The sequence below is a fragment of the Passer domesticus genome, chromosome 3 (genome assembly GCF_036417665.1).
Source record: "Passer domesticus isolate bPasDom1 chromosome 3, bPasDom1.hap1, whole genome shotgun sequence".
Lineage (NCBI taxonomy): Eukaryota > Metazoa > Chordata > Aves > Passeriformes > Passeridae > Passer > Passer domesticus.
The window spans coordinates 89,175,041-89,188,813 of record NC_087476.1 but is presented as its reverse complement, the minus strand read 5'-3'; the positions used below and the strand labels follow the sequence as shown (position 1 = coordinate 89,188,813).

The following is a 13,773-nucleotide window of genomic DNA, read 5'->3' as shown; positions in this document are numbered from 1 at the left end:
GTCAGCTGCTGCTGGTGAGGACCCTGGTGCAAGATGTGAAGGTAAGAACGGCTGCCTTGGGGCAATTGCAATGATGCAGAGATGTCTGCACAGGGGCTGAGAAAAGCAGGAGGGCTGAGGACAGGCTGGAACTGTAGTAATGGCAGTGTGAGACAGGGACAGTCCCACATAGGAGGCTGTATGAGCAGGGTGGATAGGCATCATTCTTGGAGTGTTCTGAATGAATTTGCAAAGGATGGAATGCACCACATTGTGTTGGGCTTTTCAGCAATGTTTCGCATGGATGTGTGTGAGTGTTGGTGTTGGGGTGAGACGTGCCCAGAATAGCAGAATCAGTACATCTCTATTATCTGTTCACACCCGCTGGTGAACTGGAGGTCACCTTTCCTCCTGTATCCTCCACAGATGCTGTCTGGCATGCTCTTGGGTCTGTAGCAGTCTGTGAGGAATGGCATGGCCAAGTTTTTTAGTCTATGTGTTTTGTCTTGACTGGCAGACTTCTGCAGACACTTTGGCACAAAGTAGAAAATGGCTCACTGACAGCAGAAGGAATATGTCCTTCTTGGAGATGTGAATTCTTCCTTGGATGGAGGAGCTGCTGTGTACTGCCAGCCAGCATTCTTGCTGAATGTTAAGTTTCCAAATCAAAAAAATGATTTAACTGTATGCAAGGTAATATGTGCTATGAAATGCTGCAGTGCCATTAATCTTTATGGACTATTGTGTAGATAGGGAACCAAGCCCAAACCTATCTACATACCTTCTTTCCTGCATTTGTGTTCACTTCTCTACTCCCTTTGTAACCATTCCTTTATGACAGTAATAAAACATTCATTCCTTGCTCACGGGCTTAAATAGGTGGATAAAGAGAGTGATCAGCCTGACAAGAGCAGGGGAAAGGGTCTGGAAATGTTTGGTGACAGTAGGAAGGAGAAGAATTGATCATTTTGCAAAGTGTAGTCACTCCTCATTCCCTTGCTTCTGAAAATATATAATTCCAGTACTGGTATCAGGGAAAATACTATCCCTGGAAAAATTTCAGGTATGCCTGCTCCAAGAAGTATACTTGACATCCTTATTTCTATGCTGACAAATCAGCCTTCATTCCAGAAATGGCACGTGTCTCCAAGGAAAGATAACTTTTCTCTTCCAGAGTACTCATGGCCTGAGGCTGATCTCTGTAAGCTGTCTACAACTGAGGTTTCTCTGCACTGGGAAATTATATTCATGTTGGAACAAGAATGCAGGAAATTAATGTGGTAACAAACACTGTGCTAAATACAACCATCTATATTTGGAGTTGGACTCTCCTTTGTGCTAAATCCTGCCTACCTATACAGGAAGCTATAAAAGGATCTTGAAGTGGACAAAATTATTAGACTCACAGCTTTTAAACAATACATGGAATATACCAACTTGAAAGACATGTTTAAACACAGCTTACTGGTGTAAAGAGAGCATTAAAAAGGAGTCTAAAGAAGACTTATCATTGTCTAAATTAGTCATAGCAGCTTCAGGCTGAAGTTGAGTTTGTACTTGATAGCAGAGATAAGTAAAATAAAAGACCCTGTGAATATCTTTATACACTCAATGAGGATCATGTTTTTATTTTAGTATGCTAGAAGAAATATGATTGGCATGGTTATGTTCTCCTGAAGACACACATGTCAAAAAAACCTAGGAAGCATCCAACACCATTTGCCCTTGCCCATTCTTGCAGAGGGTTAGGAGGTATCATTTAAAAATGGCAGGCCCAGATTGACATGAAAATCCCATTTGTTAAATGTCTTTTAGGACCAAACTGTCTCTGTTCTACTCAGTTGATGGTTTTGTTAGGACCTGTGCATCACTGGAAGTGCTCCCTGTTGCAATATGTTAGTTTTGAACAAAGACAAGTTTCACTTGCCATATGTAAGTGCATGTAATGGATTTGAACAAATCATAATAAGACTGGAAACATTAGACAGTAACTATGTAATCCTGCAATGATTTTATTAATTTTGTCTTTGTTACAAAGGTAGTAAAAGTAATTGAAATGTTAATCTAGAATATTTACTAGGGCATTATGTCTACTCTATATTCAATTCATGCTGCAGTGCTGTGGGTTAAAGACAGAATCACTATCAGAAAAAAAATATTAAATTCTTGGATCTCTGCACTTTTGATTTAAGGGATTGAGCTGTATTAATTGTACTTGTTTTCTGCCCACAGGGTGTAAAGAGATGATCAAACAGTTGGCAAGCCTTATATGGCTTTGATATTGTTGTATCCTAACAACAATGGATCTGCAAAAGTAGAAATTTCTCCAGAAGTTATCTTATAGGGTAACTATTTTTGCAGGCAGTGTTGTGCAGGTGTAAAAAAGCTAGTGAGGGTGTGACCTTGGGGAGTTCTATACTTGTTGGGTTCGGATTCAGACCATGGGTTATTTTTGTTGAGCTTGGATAGACTTACATGAAATGTTTTTAAAATTGAGGGATATACATAGTAATGCTGGTGTTATTTTAAGTCTGTTTTCATGCAGCATAGAAAGTGACACAGCGTTTTGGATATTGTCCTGAGAAGAAAAGCCAAGAAATTCTGTTTTTAAATCCTGATACTGACACTTACTCATAGCCAGAAAGAATGAGGTAGCTCCTGAGGCACAGTTACCCTACTTTTTCTGGAGCATCGCTAATTCCACTGTAGTTACTGTATTTTCAAAATATAGACACAATTTTTATACTATGAAGGTTAAACAGATTGTGTATGACAAATTGCATTGAAGACTAAGTATTGAAGAAATTACATACTTTTAAATAGGGCTTAGTATTTAACAACCTGTCAGCTGGCTCCTGCTCCCTCTCCTTTGCAACAATTTTGCAATTTGTTTTAATGACAATAGAATCACTTCCAGAGTTTCTACAGTTTTCATCCACATTTTATTTGAAGGCTGCAATGCCTGTTCTAAATGACTCTTTGTGTTGTCTCCAACTCCAGCTCCATGTAGCACTTTTAGTCCTGTGATGCTTCAGGAGGCAAAACAGCTACTTAAGCCATAAGACCCTTTAGCATTTGAGATATTTTATCAAGTATCTGAATTCCAGCATTATGTCAGATGCAGATTTTCTCTATTTTCATTGCTCATTATCCACTATTCAGAAAGAAAGCCAGTGGTTCTGTCAGCTGAGTACCTTGGTGTATAGATGTGATCAAAGTGAAATCATGACAAATAAACAGCATAAGAAAAGCATAATTGTACAATTGCAGGCAGAAGAATCAAGAGTGTGCCCACTTACTCTATTTGGACTGGAGTGAACTATTGTTTTGTAGAATAATTTCCTGGCTATGGGAAAATAAACTTAAAATTTCTGGCCTATCTCTTAATCTGAAAATTTAGGGTAATTTAGAGCTGCATGTGAAATTTTAAGTTAAGACCCAGCTCTGGGGAAAGTAGAAGTGTTGATGAAGTAAGACCTGGTAAAATGATGACAGATAAGTCTGTGAGATAAATGGTGTGATAAATCTGTGAGGATCTGCCAAGTGAGATGATTTTTGTTTATGCTGTTCTAGTAATCTGTTCTGTGTGTATACTCATGCTGAGGTGCTGAGCTGACTGCCTCATTATTCTGGGTGGATATGAAGGTTATTGGAAGTTGTACCAGTTCCCCTCTGTATATGGGAATAAGCAATGCTGTATGCCACTCTTCCATGTCCTTGACCTGATGGCTTCATTTCAGGAGTGGGGGAACAGCAGCGGTGGCCTCAGGTGCTTGTAGCCTGGTCCTGAGCCCCTGGCCTTGTGCCATTGGCATTTTGTGTGATTTGTAGATCTTGCTCACTCTTGTCTACGCCCCAGCTCATTCCAAACAGCACCGTTGGATTTTGGCTTTACACTCTCACACAAGAGTTTCTCTCAAACCTCAGCTCTTGGAAGAATGAAGAGAGAACATTGTCCAGGTTTCTTAATGTGCAAGAGACCCACACAACAGGTAGGCAGGATGTTATGTGACCATAGCCTTGCTGATGGACACAGGGCTATGCAGGATATGTCTCTCTTCCCAGTGCAGACATCCAGATACATTTTAGTGGGAATTCCTCACTGTTGCCTCAGAAACTTAGAGGGCTACAGTAGTACTTGAAAGTTCAGGGCTGCTCAAACCGCTGGAAAAGAATTTGGTCTGTACTAAGTAAATTGTATTGAATTTAGAATCTGTTGTTGACTTCCAGTTAAATCAACAATTATGAATGAGAAACAATTAAATACATTGCTTGCTAACTGCACAGAAGATGTATGTGTTCTATTACATCTCATTCTGTTATTTTTGTCCTTTGGTTAATAAATATAATAAACATGCCCAACCTAAATACATTACTGCAGGATGCTAATATACTGAGGATATTGAATATAATAGTTGTCCTGGAGAAATCGTCCAGCAGAACAAATAAGAAAATACACAAACAATTTTATATGATTTGATGTGATTATTCTGTCTTAAATTTCTAAGGACAAAAATTATACTCTAATTACTTTCTCAGAAGTCCTAAGTATCAAGATAGAGGAACAAAGGATAACCACCAGAGCCACAGACCAGTAACAGACTTAGACCATCTACAGTGCATTTCACTCTAGTTTATTTTAAACATTTGATTGTGCAGCATATGCATACCTAAGGGAGTCTTACCTAAGAGAAATAGAAATAGTAATGAAAAACATATTTGTGCTTTATAAAGGTATATATTAATGAACATAATTTATCTGACCTTGGTCAAGGTTTGTTTATCTGTCAGAAGACTTCTCACCTTTTTTGAAAAATGTATTTTCTGAGAAATAAATTATTTATTTCAGAGCAAGCCAGCTACATTTTTTCAGTGAAACAAACAAAATTCCCAGATTCAGAGCTTTCAAGCACACAAGAATGTTGAACTAATCACTCAGTATTATTTTGTGTTCTTTTGTAAAGGTTTCAACACTGCAATTTAAATCAGCAGGCTACCTGTTCAACATGATTTTCAGAGAGATTCCAACTGAGCCTTGATCTGTGAAAGTATATACTTTAAAAAGGTTCTCATTTTTTTAGTGCAAGTACTCAAGGATTGAATGAAAGATTGAAATCAAGGTGTGTGTGAAGGCTTATTTTTAGTTTTGCATTTTCCATAGCTGGTTTGGTTGCAAATAGGATGTGTGAACTCTGTAGTAAGAATTGAAATGCAGACCACAACTGTGTATTTCTTGAAATAGCACATGGTTAAATAGATATTGATACTTTTCCTTCTGCATGAACAATGCTCCATGGATTTCTTCAATAAATAAAAAACCCCAGGAAATTGATGCTTTGAGCCTTCAGAGTCTTCACACGTCCTTGCAAGACCAGTGCAAGAAACCCGCTTACTCTTTCTGTCATTTTTCTGTTATCAATCATGTAATTCATATCAAAGGAGTTGAATCAGAGCCTCTTATACATATACATGGAGCAGATAGCTCTGAAACCAGCTGCCTTGAAATACAAAGTTGTTCTTTGCAGGGAACAGCTCTAGTCTTGTCTGTGTTGAAGATATTCCCATATAAGTAGTATTTCCTGAGTTTTCCAGTGGTTTGCCTTAAACTTGACAGGCTCAGTTGGTTTTGGGGTTTTAGGCTGTCATTGTGTTCCATTTCCAAAATGTGACTGAAAGAGGCCTGTGCTTTAATCTCCATGTGACTGCTGGATTTTTATGTTCCAAACACCCACCATCCCAACTGCATATATATAAAATATGTTCTATAGCTTCCTGCAAATCTCCATAGATATTCACAACTATTAGCCATTTTGAGGAATGATGCTCTTTTGAATACAGACAACCATTACGTGCCAAATAACTTTGTGACTCCTTACCTGTGCACTTGTATTGGTAAAAAATTGTTTGTGTCATGCAGAATTACAAAGCAGTGTAGATAAGTCCTTGTATGGCCCCATATCACTTTAAGTTTACTGCTTGAAGGCTGTGCATGAAAGAACTTTGTGCATCATTAGCTTGTTCCTTGCCAGATGACGTGGTACCCACACAAATATTACCATCTGGTAACTTCTGCTTAAAGCAGCTGTTATCAGAATATTCCAGAATTTTAATCAGTTTCTAGATTTCTAAATTCCCAAGTCAAGATACCTTAGATCTCCCTGCAGGAGGAAGAGCTTCTTGGATAGTAGGACTGCACTATAACTTGCTGATCTCCTTGAGCTGTGTCCATGCACAAAAGGGTGACATTCCAGGTGTAAGTCTTTAGATGACAATTGACTTGCTCCAGGATAATTTCCTGTGGGAACATCTTCCAGGTCATACTGAAAGAACTAAGGACTGCAGAATGCATGAGAACAAGAGTTGTCTGCCAAATTGTGATGGTCTAAAAGTTGCTTTGTCTCTTGAGTTTTAAGGTAGGATGCAACAGAAGTGTTGTTTATTTTTGTGTGATGCTTCTTAATGACTGTGCATTGATAAAAACAGCTACTTTTAGGCTTTGGGATATTTGGGTCAGATAAAAATAAAACACTGAAATAGCCTGGGCTAAAAAGGAAAGGAATCTTCTATACAGCTTTGCAAATGAGCAAATCCTAAAGAAAAAATATTCAACGTAGGTTGTTTTTCACAGGGATTTATCTATAAATTCAGAAGGACACAGTAGTGGGAAGATATTGATTTAAAAACTGACAAAAATAGGTCTTGAATTGCTGACATATAACAGTTGTGAAAACTTATCCTCCATTTCCTTGTGTCACCATAAAGTTTACATTTTAAGACACAGGAATCACTTGTAGACATTTCATTGTAATATAGTAGTAAGGATTAGTATTGATTTAGCTACAGACACTGGATGTAATTATTTCTTTACCAACACAAAGGTGGATTTTTGTCCAGTGAATTTTGTTTTCCAGTAAGTGGACTTCTGTCATTAATGCATCATGTAATGAGTATGACCCATAGTTGTAATTACCCAATTATGTGTTGCTGAAACTTATGATTCTTTCTAGGAATTTTTTGCAGGAGAGAAAACTTGGAGAATTATTACTAAAACAGAGGGTAAAATTAAGTTCTCTACAGAAGAATTTAATTGTGATGTGATTTCTATGAAACAGCAGAATGTAGGTAAAAATTCAGTGGGTACTTTATTTAAAAGTTTAGCACAAAATAGTTAAAATATAAATTTGCTATCATCTGATTTTACTTGTTACCAAGACAAACAAACAAACAAAACTGTGCCACCCCACCCCCCTCCATAATTATGTAATATTTTATTTCCCTGAACTGTAAAAATTTCTCTGTTGTTGTTTTTCATATCCCCTTCTTCTGCTGGTCAAAATTTGTGTTCATATTTGCCATGCAGCCCTTAAAAAAACACCAGCTGCAAAGACTGGGCTACTCTTCCAGAAAGTGCAGATACTAATGCTGCTAGTGGGAAATGCTCTTTTGAAGTGTTTTCCAATTTAGACACTGGTGTATAGAGATATTACAAATAGAGAGAAGAAGTGTTTTACTGTGGTTCTTATGTTCTGCAGATTCTGAAACCTCTCCTTTCCTGCTGAATTCTTATTAAATTTTTACCACATTTGTGGCAGCTGAAGTTGTGTGGGATTGATGTCTGTCTGTTCCATGGTGTCTAGGAAAAGGTGGATTATTTCCCTCAGCAATGCCACAGAGTTGCAGATAGGTGGTTTGTGCCTTCTGCCATGGGCACTGCACATTTTCTGCTGTTTGTGGTGAATTTCCTGCTCAGTTCTGGCAGAGTGACTGGATACCCTTTCACCTGATACTTCTCAGGTGATTAAGGGACTGGATCTCCTAGTTTTTCACAGTTATTGTCACTGGTTTGCTTCATGTCAGAGCACAAGTTAAGAGCAAGCCACATTTTTTCTGTGTTAAATGGCTGCAAAGAAATAGCACAGGAGATTAATTTGGATGAACATGCTGAAACCGAGTATATATGAGGACATATACTTTAAGCTGCATTCCACTCACTCATGTTTAATGCATATTTTTTATTTTGTATGCATATCAGTCCCAGCAAGAGAGTGGGTTTCTGCAAAGCACTTTGTTTTTCCTTTTCCCTGGCTTCTCTGAAGGCAGAGACACGCTCAAGGCACCCACACTCTTTCATGCATATCTACTGCTGTTCATCAATCAGAGAGCCACACTCAGATCGTCAAGGTACTTTGCAACCTTTGTCATGTACAGTTGCTGGTGGTTTTTTTCCCCTTCCAGCATATAATTGTTCCGTCCCTACTTTATTATAGATTTAATAAGATGTTTTTCTCAACCATTCAAGTGCTCTAGTTAAAGTACAATTATAGCAATTATATTAAGGAAAGTTTTGAGCTGAAAAAATGTACAAAGACTTATTTTGAAATGAGGTAATATTAGCAACAAAAATGACATGAAGCTTGGAATTTGATCAAGATAGAGCAGATTAAAGAAGACCAGCTTTTTTACCATGGTATTTTTGATCCTAGATGTGTTGAAAGAACTGGGAGTATCACAACAATGCTGATTTGGAAAAGACAATGGAATTAAATTGTTTCGTTCTCACTTGACTAGATCAAGAGCGATTCCATTCAAGCAAATATAATTCTGCCAATAGAAAACCAAATTAAATAGGAGGAGAACTGACTGAGAGAATCCTTTGAAAGCATTATGCACAAGTCAACTCTGACATTTTCTAATAACTCTCTTGAAAAAATCAAAACAAAACTGACTTATTTTTGTTTACTTTTGTGCCCGGAACAACACAGGAAAATGTGGATGACAAATGTAATTTCAGTATGAATTACATATATGCATGCACTCCACTGGTACAGAAATCATGGCACTTTGTAGGGCACTCTGCTGCCTCCTACTCCTCCAGTTTGACAGATTAAACTTCAGAATAAATAGTCATCAGGAAAAAGGGAGCCTGCAAAGCCATAGCATTTCATCAGTACTTGGCTTCCCTCAACAAAAGTCTCCATAGGCAGAACACAAACAACAAGTTGTACATCTTGAGAACCATCTGATATGATTGAATTTCTGCTTGGTACACCAGCAGTGGTCTGCCTTGTGCATTTGGAGCAGACCATGAGAGTAGTCTGATTTTATCAAGCCTCCTTCTGCAACACTCATATTTCTATGAGTTTTAGAGGATGTAGGGACATATGACTTTCTGAATATTTTTTGACTGTTGACTGATCAGGTCAGATATTCTGCTTTCTACAATGGCCATGACCTAATACTTTATTCCTGTAAATAGCAACTCACCAGATGTTGCCAGTTTAAAGACAGAAAGTAACTTGTCTGTTCCTGTCACAGCTTCAAGAATGTAAACTAATTATCCATTTTCCTTAATCAATAGCTAACATTGTTTTTAAGCCAGTTCCACATACTGCCTGAACTTATATACTTGTGTTGTCACAACAAAATAATGTTATAGAAGAGTCTCTTTTTATAAAGCAAAGATGCATCTATTGTCTTTGAACTCCAAGTTAGAAAAATGTAAGTCCTCTTCTCCCCCTCTCTTATATAAGCATGATAATAAGATCTTAACTGGGTGTATCTCAAAAATGAGAGAAGGAGAAACTGCAGCTTGCTCTGTAACACTACTGATGGAACTATTTCTGGTACTAAATTTTGTTCAGTTGTAAATCTGTGTTGGCTTGAGCCCTCAGCCACCAGCTATAGATTTAATCAATGTTTGGAGCTGGATGAATAATTCAGTATGATCTATTCTCTTTCAGCTTGTGAAATTCATCTTCAGGTTTCATCTCTCATGTATTTTTCTAGATACTACCTGAATCCTTTGAAAGCTGTTCTTGTCTCCCTTTAGGATAATGGTTCAAATAACATGAGCAGTCTCTCAGGTACTACAAGGAGTTCTGCTTAAACAGCAACAAATGAAAAATGTTGTGCAAGAGCAAACCTGCAAAATTCAGCCCTGATGTTTTAGTCTCTGAGTTAAATGGGAACATAGGTGATGTTCTAACATGAGTGAAGTGAATGGCACAGCTCCCATGGACTTGTAAAAGAGTCTGGTTTCAGATTAGGTCCCAGTTTCTGCATGTGAGAATGTGAAATTCAGAGTTGTGAACACAGTTTTGGAATGTGTTTTCCATGTTTGGCTCTACAGAGCTTATTGGTTCAAAAAAAGAGAAACTGCAATTGTTGAATTGTAGATATTTGTACAAATGCTTATTCAAACTCCTTTTATAAGTTTTATGCAGAAAATTTCAGGTTGGCATGATTGAAATATGACATTCATGCATTAAAGAGGTTTAATTTGAATGACCTGGTGTAAAATAATAACAGATGATTCATTCCCCCTTCCAAAAGCACATCCTGACTTCATAGATGCAATATAAACTTGGTGGAAAATGCTGAGATGTAAGGTTGGGGATAGTAATTTGCAAGTTTAGAATGTCTTTGCTGGAAAAGTTGTTCTATAGCAGCCCTATGCCTGAACTAAATTACCATCCTGCATCTGATTGTATTTTGGGCTTCTGGTTCTGCTAGGCCTCCACTGCATTATGTGTTTGAGTTGATGTACTTCATGTCTTTCATTCCCCATTAGTAGAAACCAAGATGCAGTACTTAATACAACTTATTTCTAACAGCTACGTAATGTTTTTTTCTTTTTTTTTCCCTGTTTCTATGTACAATCCACCCAGAACCCACTCTTTTCAGTGAACACTTTTAGCTACTGACATCAAGAAAACAAAATTAGACATTTTTAAAACAATGAAGGTGTGACAGTTAATGGTGTTATGTTGAAATAGGCGTAATGTGGTGATATCATGGGCAGTAGATTGATGTTCTAAATTATTAATTTTCATGCTTTTAGGTGCTTGGATTTTTAATGTAATTGGTATCATTTCATCACACTGTTTAGTGTGATAAAAGGCACGTTTAGTGCCTTCAGCTGGATTTAGGGATATGTGTGATGGTAACTGGCAACATTCAGATGAAATGCAGAAACAACATGTAAAATGACAGGTTGGTGAGAAGAAAGGTCAGAGAGATATAATTCCCACATCATGGGGAAGATATAGGCTAAACAAGGTTGTCAAACAGTTTTTCTCTTGCTACTTGTGTTGTGACAGAGCTGCTGCAAAGATTTCAAGCAATGTGGGAAGGAGAATTTATTTCTGTTGCAAAAGTTAATGGCTGAGGCTAAGACTGGAATTGTGTTAACTGCTCCTTGTCATGATTATAAGTGGTCACAAGGAAATTGAGTTTCGTTGCTTACATTGCCGTATTGACTTATTCCTCAGCTTTCCCTGGGACAGTTGAACCTACCTTAGCTTGTAAAGGATTTGGGAGGAACAAAACATGTGAAAGCTTCTGCAGTTTTCCTGTTCCTGTCTTTGACTTGCTTTTCCAAGTTGCTACAGTCCACTCAGTAGAGATGGAGTCCTCTCCTGTATTTACCCTAGCCTGTTCTTTTTTTCCCCATCTAGTATGATTGTTGCTGGTCTTGAAATGTAAATTTATTTGTCAGAGGAGTGGGAGAACACCTCTGTATCCCCGTAAGACTTTTTCTTGACTGTGGAACTAACACTACAGGAGGAAGAAGGAACAGGATCCATTTTGGGTATGACTCTTCCCTCACCTGGTGAATTGGTGAAGAGTTAATTCCCTTCCCCAAGCACACCAGTTAGCAGCATCTCCCTGTATTGCTGCAGGAGGAAATGTATGCTTTTAGCTATCTATTTATAGAACCCAGATATCCATGAGTCCATGCAAGAACAATACAGTTTCTTGTTATGGTGTACAGCAACTTTGGAGTCCCTTGTCCTTTGGAATAGTTTGGGTACAGATTTAAACTGATTCACTTTTTAGCAGTGATTCTCTATACTTTGTTTGAAAATGGCTGGAAATATTTATGTTTTCTCCTTTTGCCTGCTGGTCAGAAGATTATATTATGTTTCAGATCATGAGCTGAAAATATCTAATGTTTGTTTCAGTGCAATGGAGAACACTTTGATTTTCATGGATGCTAGTTTGGATTTAGCAGCTCAGTACTTATTCATCTTTCAGACCATTAAATCTGACATATGTACTCCACGGGAAATAGAAATCATTTTGTTCCTCATGGTTATGAAATCATTAGAAAGGATGAGGTACATCTGTAATGGATGTCCATTAATATAATTATTGTATTTAATAATAGGCAACCTGCAGGCTTGGATTTTCTTAACGCTGTTACACAGAGAATTACTAATACTGACCTTTTCAAAGGACCAGGGAGCTTTTGCCTTCCTTCAGATGAAGGCAAAGGGAGATATTCACAGCACCCCTACCATCTGGAATATACTGCCCAGCAGCACTGAAAGGGAAATGTAGCTATTAGACAGGCTCTTGGTTCAACACATTTGTGTGTTGATGTTTCTTGGGTAAGAATTTTCATCTCTCTACTATAGAAATGTAGATTTGAGACTTATACCAGTCTGAGTGGGTGGTGGGGATGTGAACAACTTAGGAAGCCAGTCTTGCTCCAGAGATGCTACTTGGATGGCAGTCAGACTCATCAGAAAGGCTCATTACAATTTCCTAATGTCACATTGCCATCATCCAACACAACAGCTTAATTGAATTCAATAGACATGTGTGAAATGTTTGAGTGTCTGGCATCACCTATTTTATGTATAAATATTTAAATATGATCTTATGGGGTATTGTTTTTCTAACATGCAGCTCTGTTTTTCTAAGACAGAGCAGCCATCCATCTGCCTCAAACATACAAAAGCACCCATTTTTTCTATAACTGAAATGTACTCTTGTATAATTGAAACAAAGTTTTAGTCAGTTTCTGAAAAGTGACAGTAAATAACTCCATTTTCATGCTAGGAGTATGGATTTATGCTGTCTCTTTCTAGTGATACAGTCTCACAGTCTTCAAATTAATCCTGGCTCCACAGATCTGTTGGGCATAGCAAGTTACTGCAGATCTAGCTGCAGACAGCATCCATCTGATTGTGTTCATCCAGCAGGAACAGAACCCAGCTTTCAAAATCCATCCTTGGCTGGGCTGAAATTGGGAGTTTGTGAGCATGTATGAAGAGATCATCTGCTAAAGGAAAAGCTGTTTCTCTCTTCTTTGGAGGAGGATGATCATACAAGAAAAAAGAATGCGGTAGATAGTTGAAAGCTGTGCCAGATTAAAACAGGACAGAATTTGATTGTTGGTTACCCAAATTTCTGTTTTTGTACTCCATTCTCTCCTCCAAATTGGCAGCCTTTTCATGAGCACTCATTCCTTCCCCTAACTGTTGTCTAAGAGGCTATATCTAAGGCTGCTGCAATATCATTCATGATGAGAGTGCTTTTCTTAGAAACACAAGTTGTCATACTCCTATCCTTTCCCCTAAAAGCCAAATACATTCTCATGCCACACTGTTTCATGTAAAATGGCTGAAGTAATTCATTTTTCCTTCCCAGACTTTAATGGCCAAAGCATAAATACTAATTTAACAGCAACCTGGTGACTGCAATTAACTTACCTCACGGTTACATAGATTTTTCTGCGGAGAGATGGGGTGTCTTATTCTTGGGGGGGAACTCCTGCTTAGTAAGGTGAGTAGGATGATGTTAATTGCACAGTCTTCCTTATTTCGTTAGATTTCAACCTTTCTGAGTAATCTGTTGTTTCCTTTTTCCTTTTTGAAATAATGAGTCTGTATTTTCCTTTGTTTTTCACTGAATTTTGAAGTACTAATTGAACCTCCCCTTGGTTGCTTTTTTTTTCTATCAATCATTGCTCATTTTGCTTCTTAGTCTTTCTGATTATGTTATGGT

The 13,773-nt window shown here is 37.8% G+C and overlaps 1 protein-coding gene and 1 long non-coding RNA gene across 5 annotated transcripts in view; one reads left to right on the top strand and one right to left on the bottom strand.

Annotated features, from left to right (window-relative positions):
* Positions 1-13,773, top strand: part of KCNK2 (potassium two pore domain channel subfamily K member 2) — a 128,977-nt gene that overhangs the window by 3,970 nt on the left and 111,234 nt on the right. Inside the window, exon 1 of one of the 4 annotated variants that reach the window (XM_064414227.1) lies at positions 25-41. The exons of 1 other annotated variant lie outside the window; for it this stretch is intronic. The gene's annotated coding sequence lies outside the window, so the exon portion shown is untranslated. Of the gene's footprint in view, positions 1-24; positions 42-6,288; positions 6,393-13,429; positions 13,552-13,773 lie in introns of those variants that run through there. 2 more of the 4 variants (XM_064414225.1, XM_064414224.1) reach the window with 2 other exon arrangements.
* LOC135297070 (uncharacterized) overlaps positions 1-13,773 on the bottom strand; it is a 52,550-nt gene that overhangs the window by 4,131 nt on the left and 34,646 nt on the right. The gene's annotated exons all lie outside the window — the stretch shown is intronic.